General features: G+C 43.2%; 1 protein-coding gene across 3 annotated transcripts in view; it reads right to left on the bottom strand.

Moving 5' to 3' along the window:
* The window catches only part of TCF20 (transcription factor 20 (AR1)), a 159,584-nt gene that overhangs the window by 78,474 nt on the left and 60,622 nt on the right, over positions 1–20,488 (bottom strand). For 2 of the 3 annotated variants that reach the window (XM_015427265.1, XM_015427409.1), the window contains exon 1: positions 14,481–14,621. The exons of the other annotated variant lie outside the window; for it this stretch is intronic. The gene's annotated coding sequence lies outside the window, so the exon portion shown is untranslated. Of the gene's footprint in view, positions 1–14,480; positions 14,622–20,488 lie in introns of those variants that run through there. 3 annotated transcript variants of the gene reach the window in all.

Raw genomic sequence — 20,488 nt, 5'->3', positions numbered from 1 at the left:
GAATTGCTAAGAACTAATCTGTTATACTGGATATGAATGACAGAAGGAATTAATTATAACATATGTATACCATATTATCAGGTATCCACTTTGGTAGTTTCTAGAGCTAGATTTCAATCCATTAGCATCTTGGAGACCAACAAGGTTTCCAGGATATGAGCTTCTGAGAGTTAAAGTTCCCTTTGTCAGATTGTAGTTTTAGTATGTCAGAATGAGCTTTTTCACCTTCCTGAACCATACAGAATTTTGCACAGCCTTTCTGTGCAAAAGTTTACATGAGAAGCATTTCAGGACAGAATGAGTGAATTCATATCCTTGCTCACACATACTCCATAATTTGGTTGGAAGCTCACATACAGCAATGTTCCTCCAGATGAAAGCAAAGGCAATACAAGGATCCAAGATCACTACACCACAGACTCAGCTCCTAATTTAGCACGACTGCAAGCACATAAAAAAGACTGTTTGCAGTAATCAGAAAACTGACTCAACAGAACGGTCTGATAACCATTTATATTCTCCATTCATAATAAGAAAAGGAGGTAGACCTCTTGATAATCAGGTCTCATGGTCTTAAAGCAAACTGGCACATTAACTTAATCTTAAATGACTAGAAACAAGAAGGCAAATTCAAATACCAAGTGTATTACATTTTCCACATTTTAAAATGCAAATGTGATTTATAATGCTGGGAGTCAAGATTACATGCTGCTCCTGAAGATACTGGCAAACCCCACCACTTGACATTTTAAAGTAAAGGTAAAGGTTCCCTTGCTCGAAAGCCAATTACACAGCAGCAAACTACTATGCTGGTCCAACTAAAGCAGTCTTAAGTCGGTGTTGGAGTTTTGTCACATCCCTCAAAAAGACTGGTCTTTGGAAAATGCAGCACCATGCCCACTAGCCCTATAACCTTTTTGAAAGGCAATGGCCTTTGGGCTTCCACGGGATTCGATGTTACCTACTGTGCTATCTACATGAAGCCACTAGGAGAGGTCATCAGGTTTGGCTGCAGTGTCACTAATATGTGGATGATACCCAACTCTACCTTTGTTTTCCACCTACTTCTGAGGAAGCTGTTGATGTACAAAACCAGTGCTTGAAGTTAGTAATAAGGTCAACGAAGGTGAACAAACTCATGCTTAATCCTAACAAGACAGAGGTGCATTATATTGGTAGAAAGGCAGACCAGGGACCTGAGATCTCCCCTGCTTGGGATTGGGTTACACTCCCCCTGAAAAGTCAGTTTTGCAGCTTGGGAGTGCTACCTGACACAACAGTCACCTTAGAAACTCAGGTGTCTGCTGTGGTTCACAGTGCTTTCACCCAGCTTTGGCTGGTGCAGCAGCTGCGCCTGTTCCTGGCTCAGTCAGATCTAGCCACAGTGATCCATGCCTTAGTTACATCTAGACTGGACTACTTCAATGCACTCTACTTCAGGCTACCCTTGAAGAGCTTTTGAAGGCTGCAGCTAGTACAGAATGTTGCAGCTAGACTGCTGCTTGGAGCCAAATACTGGGATCATGTGACCACAATATTAACGCAATTACAATGGTTTCCATTTGAAGGACCATGTTCTCCTGTACATTTTTGCCTGGGAACTAATATCACAGGAGGCCGTCTTGACTGCCCCAATCAACTAAAGAAGCTTGTCTGGTGGGTTCACAAGATAGGGCCCTTTTCAATGGTTGTGTCATGATTATGGACCTCCCCAGGAGGTGTTCCTAGCCCCCTTACTCTCAATCTTTAGGAGGCAGTTGAAGACCATTTTATTCATGGCAGCATTTGATTAGTTCTTTTGCCAACCAGTAGTTTTAAATTATTCATTTTAAACTAGCAGGTTTCATTTTATTATTATTTACTTTGTACGCTGCCTTGAGTTCCTGTAGGTAGAAAGGTAGCTAATAAATGTTTTAAACAAATAGATAACCCAGTGGTACTCTGTGGCTCACAGAGAGCCACATTTGCAATTTACTTTCAGCAATTAAAAAAGCCACATTTACTTCCATCCATGGCAGGAGGCTTGCGCCTCAGGAAGGCTCACTGCTTACATTCTTCTGGTGATGGCTGTTTCACAATGGGAACCAACTACCAACCACAAGCTCCACTGAGCAAAGGCCTTGCCCGATTTCCTGAAATATGGGGCAGGAGCCACTTTGAAGAATGGTGTTCAGAAGACCCACAAGTGGCTCCTAAGCCACTGATTGAGTATCCCTGCTATAACCTCTCTTGTTCTGTGTACAGACACAGGTGATTAAACATCATCTTTGAAAGGAGGATACAAATGAAGACCTCAGCCCTACCTGCTGATGATCACTGAGCACCTTAAGCTATCCATTTAGATAGGTATTTGCCACTTTACAGTAAAGTAAACAGCCATGGGTTCCCTGTGTGCTTTCAAACCTGATGCAGCTGCCTTAAGTGGTCTCAATGGTGCTCCATAGTGAACAAGATCCCCACCCAACTCTTGATGGAATGGTTAAAGGTCACTTATAACAATATCCATCCATGCCATTTATTTCTTATAATCAGCTGTGAGAACCTGATTATCACACAGTACTGTCTTCCTTGATATGAAAACACACCTTAAAAGTAACATTTATGATTTATTATGGGAAGATCTTTTTTGTGTTAGAAACAATGAACTCATTTCAAAGAACCTGGAATGGTTTTGTTTATTGTTTGTTATGAATATGCATGTACAAATAGTGCTTAGGTTTGAGTAGTTTTAATATTTTGAATGAATTTAAGAACAGTGTGTTGTTAGTGTTAACAAGACCCTTAATTAGCACTAGCGATGTATTAGGAGCTATATGAAACAAAGACATTGAAATTGACAGAAGAGAATAAAGCAATCTTGTATTTTAATAGGAATTTTATTTGATGACCTCAGAGTCATTTTCTGTTATATTCCTTAACCATCTTGAATAACAGTTACATCTCTATAATCATTTTAATAATCTATTTTCATGTGCTGCTGTACAGAACATTCCATACCAACAAGTTTCAGAAATCTATCACTCACTGTATGAAATAATGTTTTGCTGTATAATTTGGCTCAGAACTCCTGCTTGGAAAAGAATAAGACTTTACTTCAAATGTTTATTTGAACACATTTTTGGATGATAACCCAGTTATGATCCCCATACCCTTCATTTGAATTAGTGCTAGACATTTTACGCTAGGCTGTCCCTAAGCAATGCAGAACTTGGGATCCGCGTTCCATTTAGCAAGTAAGCTTACAGGGAACACAATATACACACACCTCTTACATGCTGCATTATCAGTTAGCTGTCACACTCAGTTAGGTACTGGTCCAGGCCCCATGCACCTGAAAAAACACCTCTCCTACATCTTCTGAGGTTGATTGGGGAGACACAGATCCATGACTCCTCCATTTTGAAAACAAGAAAAGAAGGAGGGGGGAGATGCTAAACTGGGCACGGACTCTTTGGAATTTGCTGTCTAGGAAAGCCCACCTTCTCATATTGTTTCGTTCTCTACAGCATTTAATTACACAGTGGCCATTTGGGAAATTTTGTTTTCATATTATGTTGCACTAATAGTTTTTGTAATTATATTTGCATTTAGGTTGTTCAAGTGAGGGAAGGAGGCAACATACACCATCTCAAATCTGAAAGAAGGGCTGTATAATTGTACAGTTTTGACAGGACACTGCTTTGTGTTTTTCTGCATAGTATTTAAGCTTAAACTAATTTATAAGTCTAAGTACTTCGCACCTCCACGTCCCAAAATTTTTTCTTTCTGGATCCTCAAAGTATTTTAAATACTGTTGCCCATCTGTTGTTTTCAAGATGGCATCACAAAGAACCCGTTAACTTTCAAGTTGTAACTACGCCAAATACAACTTGAATATTTTAATTTTACAAGTGATTTTTCTAATAGGTTCGATATTGTTTGTCTATTTACATTGCAGTTGTCAAACAATAATTTCAGCATACCATCCACCATGGCCAGAGATACAAGACAGAAAAGTTTCCATTTCTAAAGAGTAATTGTTTCATAACATTAACTATGGGATACATCCAGCACAATAACTGCAACTCTTCCAGCTTACCCCAGCAAGTAATTTCTGACTCCAGGAAAATTTATTCACAAGATCACAAGGCCCATGTTAAGTAACAGCCACGTGAGTGGAGAGACTGCAATGGATGGGGTGAAATTGTGCTTTTCTTTCATGGTAGAGTTAGAAAAGAGCAATTTCTCTCTCTTCCACCTCCCCAATAGAGCCTGGGGTGTTAAAAAACAACAACAATAACAAAAAACCTGGTATTTTTGGGTTTCAGTATATTGAACCAAAGAGGGCTGTGGTGGCTCAGAGGTTAAGCTGCTGAGCTGCAGACCAGAAGGTCGGTGGCTTGGCAGTTCAAGACCCGAGTGCTGTGTGATGGAGTGAGCTCCCGTCTCTGGCCCCAGCTCCCTGCAACCTAGCAGTTCGAAAGCAAGAAATTACAAGTAGATAAATAGGTACCGCTTTGGTGGGAAGGTAACAGCATTCTGTGTGCCTCCGCGTTTAGTCATGCCGGCCACATGACCACGGAAACATCTTTGGACAACACTGGCTCTTCGGCTTGGAAACAGAGATGAGCATCGCCCCCTAGAGTCAGATTTGACTGACTTTCAAGCAAGGAAACCTTTACCTTTACCTTCTATTGAACAAAAAAAAAATTGGTATTTCCCAAATCCCAATACCAGTATGGTATTCGGATTTGGGAAATATTCAGGATTCCCTAATTTTTTTGGGTCACATGGACCTAAGAAGAAAAAAACAAGAGGATCAGCTGGGGCGGTAGGAGCTGAGAGCTCCCTCCACCCCCTCCAATCCTAGAGCAGTCAGCACCAGCCAAGGCAGCATGGAGCTGTCAGCTCCTGCCATCTCCTCCGATCCTGGGATGGCTCCTCTTTGCAGTTCTCCCCGGACTGCCCAGCAGAGCCTGCCAAGGAGCCAATCCTGCAGAGAGTTCTCATCACAGGCTCAGCTAGGGTTCTCCTGGGCAGCCCAATTTAAACCGAACTGCCCAACAGAGCCACCCCCATCCTCCATTGTTTCCAGTGGAGGGGAAAAGGCATATAAAGGGACCGCAGTCCCTTCAAATGCCTTTTGCGGGCCGTGAGTGAACTCAAACTGTGAATTCACCCAGGAGTTTAAAGGGACTGCAATCCCTTTAAACACCCTGTACCTTAAGCTGTCCAGTGGTCCAAAAAAAAAAAAAATCCTGAATATGTTCAGGATTTTCCAGGTCAGCCATTTTCAGATAGCCAAAAATACCAGTCTCTATATCTGGCTGGAAAAAATATGCGGAAAATACCAATAAGGTATTTTTTTGATATTTTTCCAGCTCATTATAGGCCAAATGCACACCCCACAGGAGCTTCATGACCCATGTGGCTATTATGCCACAAGGGGCCCAATACTCCAGGAATAAAGTTTCCCAGGATAAGATATGGCTTCTGGTGAGAGGAAAGCCAGGAAGACTGGTGACTGCAGCAGGTTCTGCTGACAAGATTCAACCCAATGAATGGATGTTGTTGCCAATACAATATATTAGACAAGCTTTGTAGTTTCAAATTTGTAATTAATGTTTTTAGTTGATTATCCCTAGGAACTGTGTGAGATAGTACATGTATGTTTTACTGATTGTGAACCAAGTGTGGGTGGATAAAACCACAAACAATCATAATAATTTAAGTTTAAAAATTAAGTTATGGATTCACCTGATTGGCTATACAGTTTAAATCCAATTTAAAATCTTTTTCTCCGTTTAAGTGGTAGAAGGGACCAATCTGATATGGAACCAACAAGTAACACAAGTTATGAGGTACCCAAGTGAGTTCTGTGAATGACAGTTAAATTTTGTTTGCACAGTTGAGTGGGGAATCACATCCATGACATCTCATGCCCAGTTCTTGCGGTATGCTTAAATTAGCATGTCAACAGTTTTTAGTGCTTTTTTTTTATATTTAAACTACGTAAGTGAAAGTACATGCTATACTGTCTTCAACTTTTCACAATTATTTATTCCAATAAAAAGTTTCCATGTAAAGCTTTGAATTTTTTTCAACGTAACTTTTAAATCAGACTTAGTTGATTTTTCCCCTAATCAAATAGTTCCCCTAATCAAATAGTTCCTATCAGGTACTTGTTGCCAGGGGGACACAAATGCCAGGGGGTACTTTTTAAGTTTGTTTATTAAACATAAGAAGAAGAGAAAAAGAAGAGATTGGATTTATACCCCGCCCTTCACTCCTGAAGGAGTCTCAGAGCGGCTTACAAACTCCTTTCCCTTCCCCTCCCCACAACAGACACCCTGTGAGGTGGGTGGGGCTGAGAGAGCTCTGACACAGATTGCTCTTTTTCAAGGACAGCTGTGCCAGAGCTTGTGACTGACCCAAGGTCACATCAGCAGGTGCAAGTGGAGGAGTGGGGACTCAAACCCGGTTCTCCCAGATTAGAGTCCGCAAACTTAACCACTACACCAAACAGCCAAAACAAACATACTAAATCAGATCATGCTCTATTTAGGCCATCAGATAATTTCCCAGAAAAATTTCCAGTTCTAATTTCTGCAGAAAACCCATTATCATTGACTATGACATTTTAAGTAGCAGACCACTAATTTTGAACATTTCATATTTGAGATCTTAAGTGACCTGCATTCAACACAACAGGTATCTTGTTCAGTAATCCAATTTTGAAAGAACCTTCCAAAGCTATCTACCTACAAAGCTATCTACTGCTGAGGTTTTTTACAGCAAACCAACATTAGGGATCCATTGATTATAAAGTTACAGGGTCAATAAAATAAACCTTTATTACGTTCATAATGTAGTATCTAAGTTTGAGTTGCACAGAAATACTCTCCTTCAGGCTGGTTGCTCCAAGAAAAAAATGTAAAGGAAAGACAAAAACCAATTATTTGAGTGAAGACATAATGTACACTTGTACAGCTTCACCCATAAGATAACAGAAGAAGGTATAACGAGGCTGAAATCCTATGCTCACATACCTGGAAGTAAATCCCACTGTTAGAGATATAGTATTTCTGTAAATTTTGAAGCCACAGGGAAAAAACTTTTTCCCCAGGGGGAGGTGAATGAAAATGGGCTATTAAAAAATATATGCACTACTTAATATCCTATCAAACCTAAACTAATTTTACTGCTTTAACAACATAAACTATATAGTTTATAACTTAGCATATAAAACTGAACATGTGACATTTTTATGGAATTAAAAAATTAAGAATGCCTTAGTTTTCAATAAGCAAAATTGCAAATATACCCTAAATTTGACAGAAAATTGCAAACTGATGCAACCTATTCTCTCTTTCCACAAGTACCTTAATTTTTGCTATCATATTAAGAGTGAGCTCAGTTCTAAATGGAACTTTAAAAGTTTTCCTCTGATGCTTGGGTGCAGCTTCTGCCCTACCTCTTTCTGATCTTTTTCTCCCTCCAGCAAGGTAGGGCAATAACTACCCTATACCCGAGTATATGTGACTAGAGGGATCCTGTCTCAGAGTTTGCCTTGTGTGTAAGCAGGCCAGACTAGTGAATGTGTAGAGATAGGGTTTGTATCTCCTGAGTTTTAGTTGTGAGAGAATCTGTCTCAGGAGACTCTGGAAGTCTCAGAACCAGTCCTTTGTGGCAAAGCAGGTTAGGCTGAGGAAAATAAACAGACTTACAATTTGCAATACCCACTCACTCGCCCTCCCCCAAACCAGAATTGAAAACAAAAAGTGGAATTCCACTATCTCTTATGGAAAGCACAGTACGTATCTGGATACAACATCAAACTGTAATTTTGTGCTAAACTGCAAACAAATGACTCAAAGTGCCAAGGGCAGGGTGCACGTGAGCATACAGGTCATTCGAATACTACCAAAACATGGTTTGGTGGCACATCTGAACCATAAACAGCGCTCCTTTTCATAGAACCATGTCTTCACAATTGTAAATGTTAACAGCATGCCTTGCTACATATTCAAAACAGAAAACATGCACACTATTTTGCCTTTCTGGAATGTGACCACTTAAAAAAACAAGTGGGGAGAATATACTGGCAGCACCCTCCCCCCAAAAATTCTACCTACATATCATGGACTAGCACCTCAGAAAGACAGCTACAATCCTTCTCTCTGACAAGCTAGTGGTTGCTAAAGTGTGGGAGGAACCATTTAAATATGCAACCCCAACACACTCATCCTGAAATAACACAGTCTAGGAAGGGACCAGAATCTGGGACAACTGGATTCAAACCACTACTCAGCAAAGCAGCTCACTGGATGACCCTGGGACAGTGTCTCAGTATGACTTCATGGGGTTATCAAGGGGAAAACCTAAGGGGTGGGGGCAGAAGAACCATGTAAGATGCCCTGAGCTTCTTAGAAGGGCAGAATAAAAATGGATCAACAGGCTACTTATGTGGGTGTCTTGAGTGACCCAATGACAGCATTCCTATACTCCAGCATAAACAGATTCAAGATCTCATTCACTGTTTTCAGTATCAAGAACCAATACTGTGGCACCCATTTTATCAGGGTTTTTTGCTACCCACTAACTTCCCAGAAAACACAGTGTTCTTTGTAGATACTTTAGTTTAACTCTCTAACCTGATACCAGCACGACAGCAAGCAAACCATTTGCCTTTTATTTGAGGCGTCTAGAAGAACATGAAGGCAATGTACATTATGGTTTTCACATCTGACCATGCCTATGTGGCAAAAAGGGGGACATTTTTGGGATGACAACTCCACACTACTCCAGATCCTGGATCTACTCATCTAAGTTCCCAGTACTCCACAATGAAGGAAAAAGGTAATAGAAATAAACCAATACAATACACATATATTACAGCACCATGTTTTAATAAAGGATAAAAATGAAAATAAGTGTTAAGCAAAGTAAAAGTTTAAATATAAGCAAACAGAAAAGGCTATTACAAGGAAAAAACTGTATAAGGTTTAAAATTATGAAAAGGACTAAAATACCTACACAGCATTAAATATATTCAGCTAGTTACACAGAAGCGATTGCTCATTTTTGATAAACATTTTCCCCTTGTCTTCCTCAGTTCTGATATTTTATTGCTTCTGGTCATCTTTGATGAAAGCAGAGTTTGGTAAACCTATAAAAATTGAACGTTTAAGAAAAAAAACAGTGCAGTTCTTCTGATGGAAGAGGAAGAAATCTCACCCCTTTACCCCTGCCTAGTGCAACCCACTGACCCATACAGCTATTACCACGGGGTCACAAGACCCCAGGGATTAACTTTCCCAGGGCAAAAAAAAGCTGCTGGGGGGGAGGGTAAAAATAGAACCACCATGACCCACTCAGTTCAGCCCCATGGCATTCTGCCTTAGATTGGAAGAAGCTCCTCCAGCTCAGGCTGTTCCCACTGGAGGAAGGCTTCAGACTCTGCTCAGTGGAATGGGAGGATGCGTGTCCATGGCTGCTCCTTTCACACCTATAATAAAACCTGTCTAATTGGCATAGCAGTGTTGCTGGTGGAGGTGATGGTGCAACTGTTTCCCCAAGTTTATGGCTGTTAGAGGCATGAAAACCAATGCTGTTTAATTGTTGGATTAAGACCACAAAGACCCAAGTACAAATCTTCACTCAGCTACAATATTCATTGGGATAACTTGGGCCGGTCATTCACTGACTCTCACAATAGTTTTCAAAAAATAAATATGGGTGGGACAACTGCTTACACCACCCTAAGCTACTTGGAAAAAAGATAAATGGACAACAAAGTGACAAATGAAGTTCAATGTGGGTAACGTTAAGGCGATGCGTTTGCTAATAGGGTTTGAACTTGCTGAGACTGGGAAGGAAAGTGACCTCAGGGCCATAGTACTGGATAGCTTAATAAAAATTCCCTAATGTGCTGCAACAGTGAAAAGGGGGATTATTAGGAAGGGGACTGAAAATAAGACGGTCGATATTATTATACTCCTGTATAGATCTATAGTGTGGCCCCATTTGGAATACTGTGTGTGCATCTGGCCACCATATATCAAAAAGAATATTGCAGAGCTGAAAAGAGTACAGAAGAGGGCAAACAAGATAATTGAGGGGTTGAAGCACCTTTCCTATGAGGAGGAAAGGGTCTGGAACTTTTTAATTTAGAACAAAGATGACTTACAAGGAACACAATAGAGGTCTATAAAATTATGCATGGGGTAGAGAGAGTAGACAGAGAGAATGTTTTCTTCTTCCCTCAAAAGACTATAACTTGGGGGGGGGGGGGTTCCAATGAAGTTGATGGTAGTAAAATCTGAATGAACAAAAGAAAATACATTTTTACCCAATGTGTGATTAGAATATGGAATTTGCTGCCAGAGGATGTAGTAATGGCCACAGGCATAGGAACTTAAAAAAAAGAATTTGACAGATTCACAGATGATAGTTCTATCAGTGGCTAGCTACTAGCCATGGTGACTAAAGGGAACCTCCACATTCATAAGCAGTAAACTTCTGAATACCAGTGCCAGGAGCCAATATCACAGGACAGGCCTTGGTTTATATGCTGATGTTGGCCCTGCAGAGTATCTGGTTGGCCACTGTATGAGACATGATGTTGGATTACCAGATGGACCACTAAGAACATAAGGGCAAGGTAAAAATGCATAGACAAGATAGTTCCATCAGCAAAAAGGTGCCAACAGTTTAGCATCTTTCTTATATTCCCTTCCCCCTAAGGGACCCTTCCAGCAAAAGTCAATTAACAGCCACACAAGACCAATTGCCATCTAATTCAGGAGGCTGCAGTGAGGACAGGAAAGGGGCAAAATGGCCCCTGCCTCCTATGGTTGAAAGGGACTGCAGGGCACAGCCGCGAACATAGGAAAAGTTCACAGCCCTTGCATGAACAGACTGAGGGATCCTACCCAGAGATTTTATCATGGTTGAGATATAGCCAAGCTGCACACAGGTTTTCAAAATCAACATATTACAGACCTCTGATTCTCATTAATGGCTAACAGAACCCAATGCATACTATATTCTTAAACTTCTGATACCAATATATTTGCCTGCTTAGCAGACTTGAAATTATGGCAATAATCCACCTCACAGAAGGTTTTACTCAGCAACTGGTGATTAGGAACAGCTACAGCCTATGGTATGTATGTTTTTCCAGTGTGAGTGATCAAATGCCAATTATGTGATGACTTATGGTTTTAAATAAATTAACTGATCAAATGCTAAGCTTTTACATTTTTAGCACTAAAAAAAATAAGCAGCACATACTGTCTGAACACCAAAGAGGATTTCCCCCCTCATCATTAGAAGCAAAATTATCTGGACACCAACTTAGTTATCAGATAGGAGGCTGAGAATTGTCACTGTACGTACAGAAGTCTCCAATTGCTGTAGCAGCTATAGGCCCCACTGCACCTCTTACTGCCACCGCCACCACTTACTCTCCTTTGATGACCATTTCAGGTGCTGAGGAGCAGTGGCTGCAGCACAGCTAGGAGGGCTAAAACAAGGTGGGGCAAGCCCTGGTGGCCAGCAAAGTGCAACATCGAGCGGTGGAACGGATGACGGCAGAGGCGGAAGGCGCGGTGACGCGGAGGCGCAGGCGCGGCGGAGCCAAAATGGACGTTAACCGGAGCCGCGCTAACGCAAACCGTGCACCAGATGGGCCCGCTGAAGAAAGGAAGACCTATCCCTGGACGCCAGGACGAAAGCACCGACCCTGAAGACCGCCGGAAGAAGTAGGAGCCGTGCTGGAGAACAGCAAGCCCCACCACCTGGGTGCCGGTAGGCAGCCCCTGCCCCTGTACTATGTGGCCGTAGACAGGGAAAGTAGACTTAGACTCTGTATGTAAACCGCCCAGAGACCCTTCAGGGTCAGGGCGGTATATAAGCCGAATAAATAAATAAATAAATAAATAAATAATAAATTAAGGTTTTCACATACACATAATACCTCAGAATCCATAATGACAATAGCAAACCAGAAGCTTCTATAATCACGCTAGTTCTCAAGCTCTTGTATAAATTCTTCAGCACTGCCCTCTCTTTTATCTGAAGAAGAGACAGAAACTAGTGGCTAAAATCTAGTCTCTGAAGCAATTTGGTGTCTGCCCATGTTCACAAACTGGGCCTACCACATCTGAATCAAGGTGTGACAGAAGTGGTATCCACAATGTGATTTGTAAGCAGAGGTTAATTTCATGAATTGGGTGATGGAGATATCACACAGACCAATCCATATATCTCTAGATCAACTCAGAGAAGCAGTAAGACTTCATGAGTATTTCATATACATTTTATTGAGCTACTGTCATACATGTATTCCAGAAAAGTTTTTTTAAAAAAAACTATTACAAATCTGCCACTTGAGGATCTCTTTCCAAAGTCCTCCCTTACTGCCAAGTAGGGACAACTTTAATAAAAAGTGCAATATACACACCCATCAAAGCCTTCAGTTGTACAGAAAGACATTTCTATTCCACAGATCTCTGCATAGAGAATATAATGGACCCAATCCCTGAGACTGATAACTAATTCTGATCTAGAGACCACACTGAAATACAGTAGTTACTCTAAGTATTGCTAACTGAACTAGACTAGAATAATGTGATATGCCATTTAAAGTATATGATAGAACAAAAATGGAAAAACTAGTATTCACCACTTTTTATTGCAATAATAGTATTAAACTGATGTAGCCCTCCTAGAAAATAATTATCTATTTCCATACAATACCAAAAAAATTAAAAACATAAAATATTGCCCCAACTGAAGGGAGGCCCAATTTTTTAATGTTATGTCAGTACTTGGCATACAAAAAGCAAACTAGATAAGAGAGCTGGTGTTTTTGCATTTCTGTCTTGCCCTTTGACAAGAAACTCAGGGTAGAATAGACTGGACTTATCCCATTTAACCTGTGATATACATTAGGCTGAAAGACGGTAACCATGAGCCACTCCCCAAGTTAACTTTGTGGCTCAACAGGCTTTCAATCCAGATCTCTCAAGTCAATTCTTATGCTCTCACTGCCTACCGTCCAAAAACTATCTTGCCACCTCTCAATCAATAAAATTATTCCTAGTCACAACATGGATACTGGAAAATATGAAGTTACTTTATGGTTTAGTTAGAACACCCTCTTAAGCATACTGAAAAGTAAACAAGATCCTTTCAGCTCTAATTCTGCCCACCATAAATTATTACTACTTTATTTAAGTGTTCAAGGCAATAGCTTTTAAAATGTAGCTACAGTGCCATCCTGCAGGTCTTACAAGAAACTGAGAAAGAGTGGGGATACTTTTAAATGGCCCTGACCTAGACAGCTCAATCTTGTCAGAATGTGGAAACTAGGCAGGGTCAACCCTGACTAGTATTTGGACTAGTATTTGGATAGGAGACCTCCAAGGAATACCAGGGGCGCAAAGGAGGCCAGGCCATGGCAAACCACTTCTGAATGTCTCTTGCCTTGAGAACCCTATGGGGTCACCATAAGTCAGCTGTGACTTGATGGCACTTTCCATCACCACCACTTTCAAACCAACTTTCAACTTCTGCCAAGAAAAAAAATGATCATGTATTCATCAGATAAACAGTGGATGAAATATTAATGTAAGTATTTCATGTGATTTTATTTTGCTCATATGGACACAACAATGGGGCAGTTATACTGTCCTCAGTTTGTTGTCATCCCAACCCCAATTCACACTTCACTTATTCACAGGCAAAAACAGGGAGGCATACAGCCTCAGTGGTTTTTGCCACACAGTTATTTTAGAAAGTGGAGATTAGTTTACATACTAATACACTGGAAGAAAAAACAATTATTTCCATAACACTGAATGAAAGTCCTATCTACAACAGATTTTTAAAGGATGAAGCAAAATCTGTTTGACCGCAGTATCATAGGGCCTAACTCAATGTTCCTTGCTCCATTCCATACAAACTTCACCTAAAGGCACGTGCAAGAACTGAGGAATCAAGGTGATCTCAAGGAGTTCTCAAACATGAATTCTGGGCAGTGCAACATGAGATGGGATGCCTTCCCCTTCCTCGAAGGGAGTTTCAGTAAGCATAATCCCACCCAAGAAAGAAAGACGGTCACATTCGTCAGGTGTCCAACAAGCCATTTCACCACCCCCTCTGGATGCCCCCTTTATTCCTGTAAAAGAAGTTCAAAGATAAAAATATGATAGAGAGCCCAAAGGGTTCTAAAACACGCGATTGTGAATTAATAAAAAATATAATTATCTGAGCTTGAAGACTGACCTAACTCCAACCCAACCTTGGCATTTCCACTCCGCTCGATCCAGCGGTGTGTATTTATATTATGAGTACTACAACCAGGCTAGCGGAGAGGCACGGATGCAGCGGCCCACGGGCCGCCTGGCACCCCATCTCCTTCTCCCCCCTCCATATTTGCGCCCCGCCCCTTCCATCGGGGCCCGCGATGGGGCTCAAGCCTACAGAAATCATACCTAAGCCTCGTTCTCCTTCTCCCCGCCCCCCAGAGGGGAGCGCGGAGCGGGTGGGGTCTTTCAGTGGCGCGGAGGATAGCCGGGATCCGCTTCGGGACGGGGGCGGCTCCGCGGTGGTGGCTCGGAGGTTTCTCTCTCCATTCTCCCCTCACACACACAGGAAATAACACAGGGTCACCTGACACCACCCGGCCAATGAGGCGGCGGCGAGCAGCGCGCGCAAAAGGGAGGAGCGCGGGGAGGCAGCAGCAGCGGATTCTAGCTGGGTAGGGTGGGAAAGAGACGCGTGCGCACGGTGCATGTGCGCGCGCGCTCCCCCCTCATCCCTTTCCCAGCGGCACAGAGATATACAGCAGGCCACTCCCTCTTGCACGCGCTCCGTTAAAGAGACAGAGCAGAGTATGCTCAAACCCGTGCCTAGAAAAGCGGATCGTGCCAATCAATAGGGCTTATAGTCAGTGTCAGGATTGTAAAGGAAATCCAGCAAACAAAGTTGTACAGGAAGAAATCAGGAGATAAAATGTACACTACAGGAGAACAATCAGTTGCACCTTTCTAAATCGAAGTACAGTGCAATCACCACGAAGTACAGTGCAATCACCAGGGAATAAAGCCAGTTGAATTAACTCCAGGTAAACATGGACCTAGATCGCACATTTGTAAGCGGAAACTATTAATTTTTACCCAGAATATAGCAACCCTAATCAGACTCAGGTTAATGCCAACAACAACTTAAAGCCTGCCCTGGATGCTGGCTCCAGAGATTTACTCCACTAGACACACACAGAGAGGCAGCGAGCCCACTGCCCACATAAAGCCACAGTTCCCATTTTGCATTAGGGCACGCAAGAAAGCCGGATTTCAACGGAAAACAGAGGAGAACACTCAGTGCAACCACGTTTGCAGATTAAGAGGGCTAAAAATCTTGTTCAGCCTTTCTATTACCTATTGCATACCAATCTGTCCTGTTCTGCTGGAATGTCCTAAAAGCAACATTTAGGCACTTGTCAAAAAATGGGGGACCTCTTGATCTTTTCCCCAGGTAGGCCATTTTATTATAATAGCACTGATATTTGAACAAAAAAAAGAAGTAACATCTTTGGCTAGTCTCCTGCTGCTGCAGAAGGTAAAGGGATCCTCAATTCCAGTTCCTTGTGAACTGGTTAAAAACAAAAGATTAAACTTTTCATCTGCCATTCATTTATTTTACTCGCATCTCCCCCCCACCCCCACTCACCACCAGTCCTCACATTATGGTTAAAGAGGCAATTCTATGACAGTTGGCAGGTAGCTAAAGCCAAGTATCAAACTTTCCCGTCAGTGCAGCTCCTAACCTTGCACTTACAAGGAGCAACTTAGCAAATAATGGAAAACCAACATAGCTTCTGCAAAGATAAGTCCAGTCTCACTAACCTTTTTAGAGTTCTTTGAAAGTGCCAACAAACTTATAAACTGGTTGACATTGTTTATCTGGATTTCCAAAAGGCTTTTGATAAAAGTCCCTCACCAAAGACTCCACACTTGAAAAAGGATGCTGTAGAGCAGGGGTATCGAACATACGGCTTGTGGGCTGGAATCGGCCCATCCAGGGCTCTTATCTGTCCTGTGAGCATCTTGTGTGAGAGAGGGAAGGCGGAAGGCTGCTGGGGGGGGGGGCAGCAGGCACACACGATGAGGTGTTTGTGATCGAAGCTGTCAAGAAATAGAAAGGAGATGGCTAGGGGGGAGCGAAGAGGCTGAGGTAAAATAGTGTGTGGGGAATGCCAGCTAAGGTGGAAAAAGAAGAGGCATGTTGTTTATTTCCCCTCCCGCCTCCTCCGACCGCAGCTCAGTGAAGATTGGCAAAGCCACTACATGGGAGGATGGAGCTGAGCAGCCAGCACTGCCACTGTTGCATCAACCAGCTTCACAGTTTTTCAAACAGAGACCATGAGGAGGATTGGTGAGAGTGCGTGTGCGGAGCGGCGGTTTGCCAATGAACAGATGGGGCTGGTAGGGGAGAGAGGAGGAGGAGAAGGACCAGTGCGTGGATTGGAAGGCAACTGGGTTGTCTTGTACATGCCACTCTTGAGAGGAAAGATGTCCCAGGCTGTGATCATATGCACAATTAGACTCGACATAGGTGCGAATGCCGGGCAGATTTAAAGGGCGTGATCAGACAACAACATCTGGGTAGTGTCCCACAGCCGTCGATAACCCGTTCTGCTCCACCGCAGAAGCAGAGTTAAAGACACCGAGGGAAACCCGGTAGTAATTGGGTTGCGACGGGCCGCGACGGACTTTCTCGAGTCTGATTGCTCCAGCACACTCTCATGGCATCGGGATGGTCTGATGAGGCCATCCCGGATCCATACTGTTGTTTTTTCCCCCTTTGCAGTATGCGCATCATCGCAAACTCCACAGGAAGCCCTCAGTGTGGAGGTGCGATTCATCGATCCCTCGTTTAAGCGCATGGGAAACACACGGCACAAAAAAAACCCCGACTCACCCGCAGTTGCATCTGATCACACACTGATGGACTGCGCCCACAGCTTCAAAGGGAGGTGTGATTGTGCAACTGCGGGTCAAATTCCTCTGTAGGACACAGCCTCGCTTCCTCCCCCCGTTTTTTCTGGCACATGTGACCGCAACCCCAGCCTTAGAAGCAAGTGGAGGAGAGAAGAGGAAAGGGGGCGCTGCTGTTGCTGCCACATGTCTGAACAACTGCAGAGCCAGGAGCAGGGTTGCCAGGTCCCCTCATCATTCCAGCGGGCAGATTTGGGGGTGTTTTGGGGGGTAGGTGCAATGACATCACCTGGAAGTTATGTCATTACTTTGTGGATGCTCTGGTATTTGGGTGAAACTCTATGGTTTTTTCACCCTCAAACCATAGAGTTTGCCCAAATACCAGAGCGTCCCCACAAGACATTGCTGACACAATGATGTAACTTCCAGGTGATGTTATTGCAGCAACATCCCTGTTTAGGGACAGGGTTTCCCCCACTGACCACTTCATCCACAACAGGGAGAAGCCCCTGAAATCGGGGGATCTCCCACCTGGACCTGGGGGCTGACATGTCTAGCCAGGAGGCAGAGTGTCAGGATGGGTGAAGGATGGCAACGTCCCTTCTCCTCCCCACCTGTTCTCATCCCATGAGGGAAAGGGGGCTGCAGGAGAACAAAAAGCATCCCCTGGAGGTTCCAGAAACCACTTCTTCATCAGTCCTGTGGGAAACGCAGGAGGGATGAGAACTGGAAATGGGGGGGGGGATCTTGGGGAGCCGGGTTCAGACTTCCCCCTCCTCCTGAGCTAAGACCTTGTCATCTAGGTCACCCGCGGCCAGTCAGTCAGCCTGTTATGTTGGTGGGGATGGAGTGGTGGAGGGGAGAGTCTGGTGTGCTTCCTTGAGATCCTCAGAGGTAGGTCAGGGGAAGAGAGGAAACAAAGAGCGAGAGATGGATTGTAGCCATGCTTAGCTAGTGAGTCTGGGCATATGGGGGGGATGCTGTAAAACTACCTTATATACTTGCAAGGAAGATGACTTATCTCCTAAAAATGCTGTATGTATAAAAAAGTAACTAATTTGTACAGAAATGTAAGATACCCCCTTTTATGGTACCCCTAGGAAAAAGCTAATCTTGCATATGATTAAATTCATTTACTGCAGCTTTTGTAGGTTCCCCAGTAAATCAGTTGCTTTCACTGCTAGGAATCAATTGCTTTTGTTTGTATTATGAGTTAAAATAACATTAATTGGGTTTGCCTGTGTTCTTTATAAAGTTTATATCTCTAGTACCTAGCATTACATTTTATGGCACACATGGCCTGGCCAGATAAAGTGACATTTATGTCAGATCTGGGCCTCGTAACAAATGAGTTCAACACCTCTGTGAAGAGCTTGAAAAGATGCACAAAAGAGCAACCAAAGTGATCAGGGAGCTTGAGCAGTTGCCCCATGAGTATCAGTTAAAACGCTCAGGGCCATTTAGTTTAGAAAAAAGACAAGTAAGGGGAGACATGATAGAGTTCTGTAACATTTTGCACAGTGTGGAGTGGACAGGGGAAAGCTTTTCTCCCTCTCCCATAATACCAGAAACAGGAGTCATCTAATGAAGCTGAAGAGTGGGAGATATAGGACAGACAAGGGAAGTACTTCTTCATACTGCGCATAGTTAAACTGTGGAATTTGCTGCCACAAGATGTGGTGATGGCCACCAACTTGGAAGGTGTTAAAGGATAGTGGACAAGTTCATGGAGGACGGGCTATCAGCGGCTGCTGGTTATGGTGGATTATCTACACCCTCCAGAACCAGCGGCAGTATGCTTCTTTATATTAGTTGCTGAGGAGCATGGGAGGGACGTCGGGTTGCCAGCTTCCCCAGTAGAGGTGGGGGTTCCCTGCCACTAGGCCCCCACCACCACTGATCAGCTGCCAGAGGGGGTACTTAACAGGAGAGAGAGGAAGGCCCAGGCAACATTGCCAATGACGTGGTAATGTCACTTCTAGCACACACAGGAAGTGATGTCATCACCCAGGCAATGTCTGGGTGATGCTCCAGTATTTCGTCAAAAACACTATGGTAGAAGCCCCCTCAAATACCAGCGTTTTGGCCCAAATACCAGAGCATCACCTAAATGTTGCAGCTTGATGATATCACTTTTTGTGCATGCTGGAAGTGATGTCTCCACGTCACCTGGGCCTTCCTCTCTCTCCTGGTAAATCCCCCGTCCCCCACCAGTTGCCAGGAGGGACTTGGCAACCCTAACAGGAGGATGCTGTTGCAGTCATCTGGTTTGTGGTCTTCCTAGAAGCAGGTAGTTGGCTACTTTGTGAACAGAAGCTGGACTTGATGGGCTTTTGGTCTGATCCAGCATGCCTCTTCTTACGTTCTTAGTTTTTTATTTATTTATCTTTGGATTTATATCCCGCCCTCCCCGAAGGCTCACTTCTAGCACACACAGGAAGTGATGTCATCACCCAGGCAATGTCTCCAGTATTTCCCAGATCTCCTGGGACAACTGCGTCCATGAGCATGTCCAATTCCCAGGAGTTCACTGGGAACAAAACAACAAGAGTTATATTGATATCTACATATACTCTTTAGTTAGAAGATGTTCTGTCCTCATTAATGCACTGACAGATTAATCCACTTGAAGCATGCTTTGCCCTAGTATTTGGAAACAGCTGTCCCTTAAATATTACATACATTCCCAAGTAATTTGGTCAATCTTCTCCAGATTCTTCAGTACTGATGAGGGAAATTCAGTGTTACACTTAGTGTTGCCAACTCTTGCTTGGGAAATACCTGGAGATTTGGGGGGTGCAGCCTGGGGAGGGTGGGGTTTGGGAAAGGGAGGGCCCCCAGCAGAGTATAATGCCATACAGCCCACTCTCCAAAGCAACCATTCTCACCTGGGGAACTGATCTTGGTCTTGGAGACCAGTTGTAATAGCAAGAGATCTTCAGGTTTCACCTGGAGGTTGGTGATCCTAGTTACACTCCTCTTTGTAAAGGAAACATTCTTGAAATGATTGTACACCATCGTATCAGTAGAACCTGCTGAATCAGACTACTGGTCCACCTAGTACAGCGGCCAAGAAGTTGTCCTAAGGCCAAAGCCCTGCCTTGCAGCTGCCTCCCAGCACGGGTATTCAGAGGTCTGCTGCCTCTGTATACAGAGGTTCCCTTCAGTCGATATTCAGTACATTGCTTTGCATTTCAGTATTCATCTCTGATGACAAGGAAGTAGTGCTGGAGGAAAAGCCTTTTTTAAAAAAAACCTCAGATTCACTCGTCTATTGCCCCCTTTTTCTAGTTTGCTGCCCAATCTAACTTCAATGAGGCTGACTGCCAAATATGCATAGCAGTGTAACTGTCCTGTCTTTTAAACAGTAGACTTGGTTATGTCATAAAATTTGGCTTCAGCAAAAAGCAAAGAGACAAGCTGAAGCTGAACTGAGAAGTTCTCTTTGCTTCTAAACAGATGTCGGGACAGTGCAATTTTTTTTCACCCAAATTTATAGCTTG

Source organism: Gekko japonicus, unplaced genomic scaffold (genome assembly GCF_001447785.1).
Source record: "Gekko japonicus isolate JY-2015 unplaced genomic scaffold, Gekko_japonicus_V1.1 scaffold660, whole genome shotgun sequence".
In the NCBI taxonomy this organism is placed as follows: domain Eukaryota; kingdom Metazoa; phylum Chordata; class Lepidosauria; order Squamata; family Gekkonidae; genus Gekko; species Gekko japonicus.
The sequence above is the reverse complement of the archived record's forward strand: the minus strand, read 5'-3'. Positions and strand labels throughout refer to the sequence as shown.